Source organism: Palaemon carinicauda, chromosome 8 (assembly GCF_036898095.1).
Source record: "Palaemon carinicauda isolate YSFRI2023 chromosome 8, ASM3689809v2, whole genome shotgun sequence".
In the NCBI taxonomy this organism is placed as follows: Eukaryota; Metazoa; Arthropoda; class Malacostraca; order Decapoda; family Palaemonidae; genus Palaemon; species Palaemon carinicauda.
Window position 1 is genome coordinate 5,985,770 of NC_090732.1, and position 10,000 is coordinate 5,995,769.

The 10,000-nt window shown below is 41.6% G+C and overlaps 1 protein-coding gene and 1 long non-coding RNA gene across 3 annotated transcripts in view; one reads left to right on the top strand and one right to left on the bottom strand.

Moving 5' to 3' along the window:
• Nucleotides 1-10,000, bottom strand: part of LOC137645613 (tubulin beta-1 chain-like) — a 368,504-nt gene that overhangs the window by 29,811 nt on the left and 328,693 nt on the right. The window lies entirely within an intron of this gene.
• The window catches only part of LOC137644814 (uncharacterized), a 29,787-nt gene that overhangs the window by 15,454 nt on the left and 4,333 nt on the right, over nt 1-10,000 (top strand). For both annotated transcript variants that reach the window (XR_011045195.1, XR_011045194.1), the window contains exon 2: nt 4,004-4,045. This is a non-coding gene — a long non-coding RNA (uncharacterized lncRNA). The remainder of the gene's footprint in view (nt 1-4,003; nt 4,046-10,000) is intronic.

A 10,000-nucleotide genomic window follows, 5' to 3' on the forward strand; every position in this document is an offset into this window, starting at 1 on the left:
ATTCCTACAGACTCCATGGAACCTGCAAAACGGGAGGCTCTGAATGAGTTGCTGGGGTCAGGTAGCCGCGCCCTTAAATTCCTGACCTTTCAGTCTTTGGCTCTCTCCGCAAACTGGATTCTCCGGAGAAGAGACGCCCTAGTCAAGAACCTTCCCATTAAGATTCCTGACAGGGAAGCGAAAGCCTTGAAGACCTGCTCCGTCTGGGGGGAGCAGCTTATTCCGACGAAGAAGGCGGAAGAGGTCGTGGAGAAGTTGGCCAAAAAGAGGGAGCTACCTACCCTGAAGCCACAGACGGCACGCCGCCCCATCTTCAGGAGGCCAGTGACAGAAGCACCCATGGCCGCGCGTACCACACCAACTCAAGGAAGGAGGGAACCCTCGTCAGGACAGTGGTCTTCCTCTGTGGTTCCCCCCCGAAGAGGTTCATCTTCTAACCCCCCAACGTATAGGTTTTCTTTCTACTCCTCCAGGAGGGGGAGAACAGGCCGTTCCTCCCGTAGGAGATAAGATGGGAGGCCCCCCTCCCCTGCCAAACCTCAGGTAGGGGGATGCCTCAGACTCACTTGGCAAGCATGGAAGCTCCACGGAGCAGATCCGTGGACAGTAACAGTACTAAAGGAGGGCTACAGGATCCCCTTCATGGAAGAGACACCCCCCCCCCCCTAGTTCCAGCAACGCAGGCAGACTGGTTGGTGCCCAAGGACCTGGCGAAGAGGGCAGCGTTGGACGAAGAAGTCAAGACGTTGCTGCAGAAGGGAGCTTTAGAAACAGTGACATTCCCGGGTCCGGGGTTCTACAGCCGCCTGTTCCTAGTGGAAAAAGCGACAGGAGGGTGGAGACCTGTAATAGACCTGTCAGCCCTCAACAGGTTTCTCAGGAAAGTGACCTTCAAAATGGACACTCCAAGAACGGTCATGGCATCCTTGAGAGAGGGCGACTTTATGATTTCTATAGACCTCAAGGACGACTACTTCCAAGTGCCCATTCATCCGTCGAGCAGGAAGTTTCTCCGGGTCAAGTGGGGTACCCAGGTGTTACAATTCAAGGCCCTATGCTTCGGTCTTTCAACAGCCCCCCAGGTATTCACGAGGGTCTTTACGACGGTCTCCATATGGGCCCACGAACAGGGCATTCGACTCATCAGATACCTGGACGACTGGTTACTCTTTTCATCCTCAAAGGAAGACTTGAAACAACAGGGCGAAGATCTTCTTCAATTGTGCAAGACCCTGGGCATCGTGGTCAACTTGGAGAAATCACAGCTAACCTTATCCAACAGGAGGACGTACCTGGGAATGGTCCTGGATTCGTTACAGGTCAAGGCATTCCCAACCACGGAAAGGCTGGACAACCTGGATCGAGTGCTCCGGCCCTTCCTTCTGGGTCGCCCCAGAAGAGCGCAGGATTGGCAAAGGTTGGTAGGGCACCTGGTGTCCCTAGAGAAGCTGGTACCTCACGGGAGACAGAACTTAAGGGTGGTTCAATGGAACCTGAAAGAACATTGGAACCAGAAAAGTTCCCCGGACATTGTGGTTCCTCTCCTTCAGGAGTCCAGGAAGGCCTTGGAATGGTGGCAGGATCGGTCGAACACCCGAAGGGGGATGCCACTGTCCTCCCAACCTCCAGAGGTCCTTCTCTTCACGGACGCATCGAAGACGGGTGGGGAGCCCATCTCCGGGAAAAGACAGCAAAGGGGGCGTGGTCAGAGGGGGAGAAATCCCTACACATAAATATCCTGGAAATGAGAGCGGTCCAAGAAGCCTGCAACCACTTCGAGGAGGACATGAGAGGGCATTCGGTGGCCCTATTGTCAGACAATGCAACGGTGGTGGCTTACGTGAAGAAGGAGGGGGGACTGAGATCAAGAGAGTTGTGCGAACTAGCCCTTCAGATCCTAAAATGGGCGGAACAGAAGGACGTCATCCTGACGGCAAGGTTCATTCAAGGGAAGAACAACGTCCTAGCAGACGGCCTCAGCAGAATGGGGCAAGTGGTAGCAACAGAATGGTCCCTACACCCACAAGTGGCAAGCTACATTATACAGATGTGGGGATCTCCGGTAATGGATCTGTTTGCAACAAGGTTGAACGCGCAACTCCCCGTATTTTGTTCTCCCGTCCCAGATCCGAAGGCGGCAATGGAAGACGCCTTTCAGCACAAGTGGGACGGACTGGACGTGTACGCCTTCCCCCCCTTCTCCCTGATAAGGCAGGTCCTCAACAGAGTAAGGGCAGCAACCAACCTAAGGATGACTTTGGTAGCGCCTTGGTGGCCGGAGAGAGAATGGTTCGCGGACCTAAGGAACCTCACCGTCCTACCTCCTTGGCCTCTACCCGACAGGTCAGACCTATTAAAACAGCCACACTTTCAGCGGTTTCACAGAAACCCGCAAGCCCTTCGTCTTCATGCCTGGAGATTATCCAGCGGCTCCTGAAGAAGCAAGGGTACTCCGGCAAGACAGCCAGGAGGATGTCGCTATACCTGAGAAAATCATCCACAGCCGTCTACCAGTCTAAGTGGGCGGTATTCGTGAAGTGGTGCAGGGACAAGAAGATAGAGCCCTTGGAAGCGTCAGTGCTCTTGATAGCCGACTTCATGGTTTATCTCAGGGACAAGTTAGACATGTCAGTTCCAGCGATCAAGGGAGTTCGGGCGGCTCTGGGTCAAGTCTTTCTTCTCAAGGGCATAGATCTTGGCTCCTCCAGGCATATCTCCATGCTTATCAGAGCGTTCTAACAATCATGCCCCCCTTCCGCCCCTAGAATCCCGAGGACCTGGAGAGAAAAAAAAGAGCTTAAAAGGACAATACATCCGGGATTATGACTGACAGATCCCACCCACCTTTAAGACCTTAATCCATCTTCTGTTTGAGGACTTCTCCAAACCGAAAACTCCAGGTAAAATGACGGAAATCGTCCACACAATATATTCTGTGTCTCATCCGCCACTTTCGTTTGGTTCGACTATAACTATCTTTGGCCTGAAGTTCTCCATTATGTGAACTCGTAGCAATAAGATTTGGTTCCGAATTTGAATTAATATTTCTTTTGATTTGATGACTTTCTCTTGGTTTGTCCTGAATAGTTCTTGATGAATTAGTCGTTGATCTCTTCACGTCATCCCATTAGTCACACAAGGAAAAGTGATCACACTGCTTGGCTGAAATCAAGTAGGTTTAAGTAGATTCCAGAATTCCTTCCTGTTACGTAGTAAGAATCGTCAATCTCACCAGTTCCCAATTTTAATAATAAGCCATTACCAGAGCACCATGTACACAATTGATCATATAAATAACTGAAATTTTCTCGCAATTCAAATTATTTAGGTGTGGGACCAAGTTGGCAAATCATCACAACCAGAGTTCCCGAGCTATATATGTATTTTCTTCAATGAAATCCTGGGTCTCCGTTGTAGCCTTTCAGATACCCAGAACTCAATAATTCAATCGCTTGAAATATCTTATGACTCTCCAAGGCAAAAAATATTTTCCTCTGTGCGATATAGATTTAACCTGTATTCTTATACATTGTTCTTTTCATACCTCAGCCCAAATCCAAATAAATTTATAATTATTTCATTTCACGAGAGACTAAATGATACTATAGGATGAGTAAGTAATCGAATTTAAGCATTTTAGCGGAGTTTTGTTAGTGTTTTGAACTGTTTAACTTCCAGGTCAACTTATATAATATAATTGATTTTATTAATTTCGATATATTATGAGAAGTCTGATGGATAAAACCAAGAAATGGGACTATATTCTCTTACGAGTCAGTTTATTTATTTCCTCATTTCCTTTCCTTAATGGGCTATTTTCCCCCTGGGGGGGGGGGGGGGGTGACCCTTGGGCTTATAGCATCATGATGAGTTGGGTCGTTGGTATCTAAATATCGATTTTCTTGATATTGATGGATGTAAAATCACTCTGAAAAGGTTGGAAGAGAACTGATTATTTTTTATTGTGGTCGGGAATAACTGGTATTTCTTGTTTCCTCTACAGAAACCAGCGTGCCCGGTGCTTTTTGAAGTCCCTATGACATTGGTGAGTACAGCAAAAATATTTTTAGTCTGCTATAACTATATATATATATATATATATATATATATATATATATATATATATATATATATATATATATATGATGCTCATTTCTCAGTGGAGGTAAGGGCTCTCTCTCTCTCTCTCTCTCTCTCTCTTTCTCTCTCTCTCTCTTTCTCTCTCTCTCTCTCTCTCTCTCTCTCTCTCTCTCTCTCTCTCTCTCTCTCTGGGGTCACCTTGACACCCAAGATAGGGATTGGCAGCATTGTAAAAAGGAAATTCTGCTACGTTTGATGAAAAATGTTTTATTTTATTGTTGCTAGAATATTCACCTTGTTCTTCGCTCCGCTCTCTCTCTCTCTCTCTCTCTCTCTCTCTCTCTCTCTCTCTCTCTCTCTCTCTCTCTCTCTCTCTCCTATATATATAAAGTATATATATACACATATATATACAGTATATACATTATATATATATATATATATATATATATATATATATATATACTGTATATATATATATATATATATATATATATATATATATATATATATCAGCCCCCCAGATGCTGAAGCCTTGATGTGGATGGGGGGCTTAGGGATTGGCAGCTGGGTTCCGATGTTTGGTGGGAATTGCTTCCCCACTGGTCCTTGGTGCCAAGCTGTTGATCCAACTAAATTAGTCAGCACTTTCTCTTTTTCTTTTGTTTTTTCCTTTTTTCTCCCATCTTCAACTCTTGGACATGAACTTGTCATTGACTTTGGCTTATGTCTGATTATGGTTTGGCTCCCTCTTTGGATTTGACGCAGGTGGGATGGACGGCATGCCATCTCAAAAGAACTCGAGTACCTGACGTGACCGAGCGAGGGGAAAGTTTTATGTCAAACCTTTCCCTCAGTGCTGGGTCTGACGTTGACGGCCGTCATGACGCCTCAAGTGCTGAGGGCGGGGTGTATCTCTGGATATTGCCCCTAGGGCGGCCCTAATTGTAGGGATGAACCCGTCCTCTAAGTGTGGCTCCTTGGTGGGTGGGGGGAATATCCAGATGAAATTAATCTTCTCGTCATTATGGCGAACCCACCGAAACCCGTTGACGACCAATCCGCTTCCTCTCTGGCTGACTCTTCCAGGAAAATAGTTCACTCGATGGACTCGCATTTATCCAGTGCTATTACTCTGGAACCTTTCATTCCAACTTCCCCCAGATGCCAGAGAAATAAAAACTCTGGCAGTTTAAATGAATATTTAAGGGTCCCATATTGTGAGGGAATTACTCGCAATGGGAATTATGAAGAATTATTTAATGTTCTGAAAAAGTTTGGAGATATAACAAGAAAGAAACTGCAGCTCTCCAAAGATAAACAAGAATTTGAGGCTTATGTCACTTTTAGTAACACATTACAAGCTACAAATGCTTTTCATGAAATAAGAAATGGTAAAGTTTCTGACCTTTCTTGTCGAGTGAAATTGCATAGTATAAAAAATGTTTTAGACTCGGAATATGACTTTATACCCAAATGCTCTGCCTTGCATGAAGAAGTTCTGGAAAATACCAGAATAGTACCAGAACCAGTCTGGTATGTTGCATCATACAAGGAGGGCTGTAATAATCTGATAAAGCGGTATGAATGTATTGAAAAAAAGGTAGGCTGTATTCCACAGGGAGATTTAACACGCTATGGCCGTTGTCTGCTTATTAAAGCAGGTAACGAATCTCAAGCTGTATTATTGAATAATTTTAAAGCTTCCTCATCAGATATAATTCAGAGTGTCTCTCCTCACCACTCTTACAACCACGCAAGAGGAATTATTTATCGTAGGGATCTAAGTGAATTTTCTGATGAAGATATACTGAAAAGATGCCCAGCTACCGTTCTTAAAGCTAAAAAACTAAAAGGGAATAATAATGCAACTTGTTTAATCTTTTCATCACATTACCAACCAGATTACATCAAGATCAGACACTTAAACATTCCGGTCAAGAAATTCCACCCACGATCAATGCAATGTTATAAGTGTTACGAGTATGGCCACATTAATGTAAAGTGTACTAATAAGAAGAGATGTTATATTTGTTCCGAATTTCATGATCCCAACGAATTCCATGATACCTCCGCCGATTTTACTCATGAAAAGTTTTGTTTCCATTGTGAGGGAGCTCACTCTCCCAATTCTAAACTGTGTCCTCAGTACAAACTGGAGCAATCAATAATTGAGACTGCCAATAATGAGCATATAACTTTTGGTGCAGCAAGGAAAAAACTTAATGGTTCTAATCCAACATATGCCAGAGTTTTGTCCCATCCCGTAAAGTTAAATAATAACTCAAGGAATACTTACCCCACAGTTACTGCTGGATCTAAATATCCTGAGATTTCACTTTCTTCATCAACAAATCCCTCAGGGCCCGACAAGATTTCCAATAATTCCAGCAAGCCACAGAACTCTCATCCAGTTCCAGCTTCTCTGGAAAACAATAATAGCAGTAGAATAAACAAAAAACCAAATAACAAAGTAGGCCAAAATGGTCCCTTAAAGCAAGAAGGCCGTATTCCACTGCAAAACCGTTTCAACACACTTGCCACAGACAGTGCCAGCAAGGCTATAGAAAACATAGGAGAAATAGAGATGGTTGATATCGAGCCCCATAAATTAAAATGCGTGAGCAAGAAAAGAGTAATTGAAGATACAACACCACCCAAACCCAAAAAAACAAATAATATAGAATTTATACCAGATGCAATTGAAATGGATATCGAAAAATTACTAGAACTCCCAACCTCTGGACCCGAACCTAACACAGTCAATAACCACATCACTAAACAAGTGATAAACGTTGAAGTCCATAGGAATCCCCATGACCCTCAAGGAAGTGAAAGCAAGTCGAATAATAATGCACCCATTAAAGAAATAAGCCCTTCTCCAGTTCTAGGTATGACTGGAAAACTAATGCTTTCACGTAAAACAATGGCAGAAAATACAACGCACAAAGTTTCATGTGGTTGTAACGATTGCTTCATGGCAGAATTCAATGACCCTAAAAATCTAAATGTACATAAGATGAATAATATAATAGATAATTTTACTAAGAACAAAAACAAAAACCAGTATGGCAAATTGGAAAGCCACAATGCTGGTTGTATGTGTGTTGACCATCTAATAAAGAAACGTGCAACAGGCACCCTCCAACTGGAAAAATTTATAGAAAAACTTAACCTTAATCCAAATGACACCCAGGAAGCTAATACAAACAAGGGTAAAACCCAGGGAGCCATACCCAAGGAACCAAATCTTGATTCAAATCTACAACTAGCGTAGTCAAGCAGAAACCCGTCTCCAACAGAATAAGCAGAAATAATGCCTTACCCAGTGGAAATTTATCTTCTTTGCCGTAACGTTCAATCCTTACATAATTCAGTGGAATATTAATGGTCTTAAAGCCCGTTTACATTTAGGGAAAATCCAAAGACTATTGAAAAATTATAACCCTATTGCAATATGCTTACAACATACTAATGATACTGTTTCTCCAATAGGAAACTACATTTTAGCATCTCGCTCAATCCCTTCTCCCAATACTTTAGGGACTGCAGTTTATGTTCATAATAAAGTAACTTATGATGCTTCAATATTCAACACATCAGAATTTCAATTATCTGGAGTTAGATTACATCTAAATAACGACACTTTTAATATCTATAATATGTACAATCAACCCTCTTTAAACTATGATATACAAAATCTACCTAAAGTACTCCCAAATACGCAAGAGGATATACTATTACTAGGAGACTTCAACTCCCATAACTCCATATGGGACACCAATTGTGTTGATGTTGACATAAATGGTTCAAAGGTTGAACTGATGATGAATGATCATAACCTCTGTATATTGAATGAGGCAGAGAGTAGCACTTACTATTCAAAAGCTGATGGAACCTATTCGTCAATAGATTTAACTCTTGTGTTCCAATAATATTGTTGATAGGTTCGAATGGAATGTCTTAGACGACCTGTTTACCAGTGATCATTTTCCTATTTTGATTACCATATTAGGACATACACCAACTTCTTCGATTCAACGATATAATACAGATAAAGCTGACTGGGATAAGTTCAAGTTTTACACTAAGCAAGTGCCTCCCTTTGATTACTCCCAAGATCATGATAAAACAAATGATGACGTTGTGAATTTTATCACACAAGCGGCTGATAAATCGATACCTCTGACTGGCACCCGACAGTTAAAACTTTCAGTCCCATGGTGGTCAGAGACATTAACCCAGCTGATAAACAAAAAGCATGCAGTTGGAAGAAAATTAGAAACCCTAAATAAAAGATTCAAACATTTGAGCACTGGTCCCCTAATGTTAGGGAATAAAATAAATTGGTTGACATAGCAATAGAAATTAGTGTGTTGAAACCATATTTTAATAGGGTTTCTGCTAAATTCAGAAAGGAAGTAATTAAAGGCAAGATAATTTCATGGCAAAAATACGTGTCAAGCATATCGGATAATACTTCTGTGCAGAAGGTGTGGCAGAAGTTTAGGAAGATCAATGGCTCTTACAGCAAACCAGCGAGACACGCATTAATGCATAACGGCTCGTTAATACACGATACTCAGACAATCTCCAATATTATCGGCAATAATATTGAAAATATAAGCAGCATTGATAATTTAGATGCCCACTTTCGAGCCATTAAAAGAAGAGAAGAAGCAACACCATTGAACTTTGATACTATGGAGGATATATATTACAATAAAAGATTCACTGAAGAGGAGTTGGAATTTGCCTTATCTAATTATAGGTCAACAGCCCCGGGTAAAGATAAGATAAATTTCGATATGATTAGAAATCTAGCCCCTTTAGCTAAAGCATATCTATTGGATTTTTACAATCATCTTTGGACCAAACACCTATTTCCAAAGGCATGGAAACATGCAATAGTAATACCAATAGTAAAGGCAGGGAAAGATCCAAGTAATCCAAACAATTACAGACCAATTTCATTAACCAGTTGCATATGTAAATTACTGGAAAAAATGGTAAATTATAGACTAAATTGGTGTTTACGTCGCAATAGTATTCTATCAACTTCTCAATTTGGCTCACAATCAGAACGATCTTCTTTGGATTCACTTTCACACTTAGAAAATTATATACGTAGAGGCTTTGAACGAAAACAGATCACAATAGCCATATTTTTTGATATTCAAAAGGCATATGATACAACGTGGAGACACTCGATACTAAAATCCTTACATCAGAATGGTTTTCGAGGACACCTTCCTATTTTTATTAGAAATTTTATTGGTGGAAGAACGTTTCAAACTCGTATTGATAACATTTACTCAGAATCTTTTAATCTTGACAGTGGTGTACCGCAAGGCAGTGTTTTAAGCGGGACTCTTTTTGCATTGGCAATTAACGACATTGTTAATCAAATGCCACAAGGAGTGCAAAGTAGTCTATATGTAGATCACTTTGCAATTTACTATTCCTCCAATAGCCTGCGTCATTTACAAAGGATTCTAAATAGTGCCACTAGAAAAATACTAGCGTGGACCGCATCTGTTGGTTTTAGACTTTCGGTAGAAAAAACTCAAGCCATAATGTTTTATAAAAACAGTAGATGGAAGCAAAACCAAGATATCAATCTAACATTGGGCAACGTACAAATCCAATTTCAAGATAAGGTAAAGTTTTTGGGACTAATTTTTGACACGCATTTGAATTGGAAAGCACATGTATCATACATCAAATCCAAATGTAACAGTGCTCTTAATTTAATGAGGAAATTATCTCACACAACCTGGGGTGCAAGGAGATCAACTTTACTAATGATGTATAAAGCATTAGTATTATCAAGAATTGATTATGGTAGCCCAATTTATGGTTCAGGATCAGAAGCAACTTTGAAATCTTTAGATCCAATACACACTCGAGGCCTGAGAAT